A 4,663-nucleotide genomic window follows, 5' to 3' on the forward strand; every position below is an offset into this window, starting at 1 on the left:
TACCACCAGAGCTGGTGAATGACAGAACCATGATTAAACATCATATCTCCTGAATTTCATTTTAATGGCTATATACTGTAATACCAGTTTCTAAAGAAAATCCATGGCAAAACTCATTCTAGATGGTGGTTTAATTTATTTAAATGATATTAATGTGTCTAAAAATTGAATTACAAACATAATTTAGTACAAGTAGGCAAATGGTAGCTATATTCCAAACACAAAAATCACATCGAAAGATAGACTTATAAAGTATTTTTGACAAGTTCATCTCAGAGTTAAGAGCACATTAGAACATTCAGGATTTAGAAATATAACACTGTGGGTAAATTTTACTGTTAAAAATGTTTTAATTTGTTTTCTTTTAAAGATAGTCCTATTCCAATGTTGTTAAGTGCTGTCAAGAGCTCCCAACTCATAATGACCTTATATAGATTTTCTGAAGAGTGGCTCTTTGATGTGAACCACCAACCTTGCAGTTAGTGGTCCAGTGCTTATCTACAGTACCATACCAAGACTCTGTCCAAAGTTAGTGAATGTTAAAATCTTGCTAAACACAGCAGCATAATTAAAGGAGCAATGGGTTGTTTGTGTGTGTGTGTTTAAGTTTTTGTTTTGAATTGAGTGATAGTTTACATGGGAGAACATTGGTTTTACACACTCATCATTTATTCTATCTTATTTTGTTTCATTGCGATGATTACAAGCCCATCCATGCATTCATCAGTCAACATTGTTTGCTTCTATTCTCTCTGGTTTGTTTTCTTTATTGATGGACACAAAAACACTCAGGAATAAATAATCATTTGAGCAACCAAAGGGCACATTTTATAAGCCTGCTTCCTGGCCACCAGCATACAGCCTTTCTCTTTCCAGGAGTCTATAGTCCTCAGGAGCTCTATTTCTCCATGTCATTAACTCTGCCTCCATCTCCAGTGTCACTGCTTCTCTGGATAGGGTCCCACATCCTACTCATGATCTTCTCTCTTGATAGTCCTAGGGTCTTCTGTTCCTGTAATGTAAGGTTAACTACTCTTTATATTACAAAACTACCTTTACAGTTTGTAATAGTCGTAATTAGTCATGATAACAATGACTAACTAATGAATCTTAAGAATCTTATCCCTAACTCCTTTTGCCAGACCCATCTATACAAGATGAAAACGATTCAGTAGGGACTCTACCATCCCCCACAGAGCCATTTTTTTAAATGTTTTATTGTGAATTATGTGATAGTTTACATGGGAAAACATTAACTTTACATTCATACTATCATATATCATTTCATTGCCATGGTTACAATCCCCTCCATGCATGATCAACCAACTGCAAGCCTGTTCCCCAGTCATCAGCACACAGCCCCTCTCCCTCTCTGGATCTAAGGTCCCCAGCCGAGGAGCAATGGGTTTTTGTTCACTATCTCTGTTGTAGATCGTCTACTTTTGTATAGAATCAAACACATACACACACAATTATAAAAAACCTTCATTTTCCAACAAGAATTTTTGATCTATTAATTGCCTATGTATCCACATAAATTTTGTTCATAACTATAAAGGCAGGAAAGGATAAATAACCAAGGTTTAAACTAAAACAGACAAGCATGAATTATAGAATTCATTTATAAATTTTGTGTTTATAAATTGTTGTTGTTGTGTGCCGTGGAGTTGGTTCCGACTCACAGTGACCCTGCACAGGGTTTCTGAGACTGTAAATCTTTATGGGAGCAGAAAGCCTCATCTTTCTCCTGCGGAACAGCTAGTAGTTTCGAACTGCTGACCTTGTGGTTAACAGCTCGATTCGTAACCACTACACTACCATAGCTCCTTGTTTATAAATTAGTGCTGAAAATTATAGCATTATGTATAAACTTATAACTCTTATCAATAGCAATCTAGAAATATTCATAAAAATTAAAATGCAGAAATATAGGTTGAGAACTCGGTTTCTAGAAATGTATGCTACAGCAGTATTCATGTGCATTAGCAAAGATGTGAAGGATACACACTGTAGCATGTAAATTATAATTAATGTAATGCAATTAAAAATAATGTAATTTTTAAAATAACATTTTAAATTAATGCAAAGTTAATCAATAAAACAATTGTTAAATAAAATATAAGACATTAAGTTTATGAAATATAATACAGCTTTTACCAAGAGTGAAGTAAAATAATCTATGCTAGCATATAAATTTATGCTAGCATGGAAATCTCTTGAACATTTACATTCTAAGTAAAATAAAATAAATTCACAGAAAATGAATATAATTCAATTTAGATTTTAAATGCATGCATATGAAGATATTAGATGATTCATGATAGCTTGATCAATGGATATAGATACTAACAAGATTACCAGTAACATTTTTGGATAAGGAATTTGATTACAAAATAATTTTTATTCTTTAATTACTTGGTATTAATATTTTACTTTACTTAGTAAAATAATTGTATTAGGTTGTTTAGGATTTAGCTATTTTAAAAGGCAAAGAGTTTAAGAAATCTTCATCTTTGAAATTTAATTTGGAAAAATGGGTATGTATGTTACCACAAAAGGAAGTTATGGAAAAGATAACTTTATTAAAATGAGGTCTGCAGTTAGCATAGCATTATATTTTACTCTAAAATTCTAGAAATGTACATTTGCCTTACATAACTCAATTGAACACGACTACCTAACAAGTTAAGGAGTTCTGGTAGCGTAGTGGTTACGAATTGGGCTGTGAACCGCAAGATCAGCAGTTCGAAACTACCAGATGTTCCGTAGGAAAAAGATGAGGCTTTCTGCTCCAGTAACAATTTACAGCCTCAGAAACCCTGTACAGGGTCGTTATGAGTCGGAACCGACTCCACGGCACAAAACAACAACCTAACAAGTTAATTCCACAGCATTCTCCCACTTTCCCTCTCTGGAGGTCATTCCTCAAAATCCCCTCCTTCTGAACTTTTATTTTTAATAGTTATTTATCAATTTAGTTTCTGCTTCATAGGCTATAAATATGCATTTGTCTTCCTTATATGTATGAAGTAGAGTTGCATAACATGGACTTTTAAATTTCTGCCATAAGATATATGTCTCAAAGTGCATGAATCATTTGATCACCTATGTCAACAAAGAACGTGGATAGTCAATGAAAACAGATCTAGCTATTGCTGGTGAATGAAGGTCTCCCAATAATGTATTAGAACTTTCGAAAAGCAATGTGATAATTATGACTGAGCAGCCATTTCTATTATAAATATCTAGTTTGTGGTTTTCGTCTTAGGGAAAAACCCATGCATAAGGCCTAAGGTTTCACCTTTTTAAGTGTAATTTGAAGTTATTTAGATAAAATTATAGCTCAGAAATTTAAGTTAATTAAGATAAATTTGTGGTTCTTCTTTTCTTTGCTTTTCAATGGCACCAAAATTCCACTTGTCAATACTTCAAGTATTTCATAGCAAGCTGTATGTGCAAGATATCTGAATTGCTCTAGAGTGGCATGTTTTGAAAACTTATAAAAAGGAAGCCATTTCAATTTTTCAAACCAGATCAAGGCACTATGTCTTAGAACTTACATCTGCCATTAATCTAACATCATCTGAGACTGTTTTATATAAAAACAGCAACAACAAATACACACACAATTACCTATTCTAAGTAATTCCATTGTTGTTGTTTTTTTTTTAATAGTGGAGTCACTAAAAATCTTTACACCATTTGCTTTCTAAAATGGTGAAGGATTTTGATTATATTTAGTGCACCACTAAAGAATACTATGAGTTCTGGTGTGGCACTGTAGAATAAACATTAAACAGCAAACCACAAAGTCAGCACTTCAAACCCACCAGCCAATCCTTGGAAACTCTGTACAGGGTTGCTATGAGTCCAAACTAACTCAATGGCATTTAACAACAACAAAAATAAAAGAAACTAGGAGTCTAGGTTTAGTACTGTAGAATAATCAATATACTGCTATCTGAAAGAATGACAGTTCAAACCCACCAGTTCCTCCTTGGAAACTCTACACAGGGTAGTTGTGAGTCTGAATGGAATGGAGATCACTTAACAGAAACAAAAAGGATGCTAAGAAGAGCTATATGCAAATTATGGAGCAATGGTGGTGCAATGGTATGCAGGTGGCTGCTGGCCTAAATGTTGGCATTTTGAACCCACCCCACATCTCTGTGGGAGAAAGACATACAATCTGGTCCCGCAACAACTGCAGCCTAGAAAACCTTATGGAGCAGTTCTATTCCATAACATGGATCGACTATGTGCTGGAATCAACTTGAAGTCACTTAACAACAATAACACATGCAGATTGTTTCACCTATATGAATGAAGGTAGGTTGTTGGTGGTGTTAAGTGCCTTTGAGAGGTTTATAACTCATAGTAACCTTGTAAGAGTTTCCAGAGCTATAAGACTTTGTAGGAGCAGAAAGCTTCATCTTTCTTCCACCAAGCAACTGCTAGGCTCAAATTGCTAACCTTGTGGTTGACAGTCCAGTGATTAACCTACAGAGCCACCACAAGCCCCATCTGAATTAAAGAGTAGTATATTTCTCAAGTGAAATTATCTTTTTCATTTAAAATTAACATCTAAAATTTCAGAATCATTCATCAATTATTATGTAATTTGGCAAAGTACTTGAACAATCAATGTATTGTTATTCAGAGT

Source organism: Chrysochloris asiatica, unplaced genomic scaffold (assembly GCF_000296735.1).
Source record: "Chrysochloris asiatica unplaced genomic scaffold, ChrAsi1.0 scaffold00075, whole genome shotgun sequence".
Lineage (NCBI taxonomy): Eukaryota > Metazoa > Chordata > Mammalia > Afrosoricida > Chrysochloridae > Chrysochloris > Chrysochloris asiatica.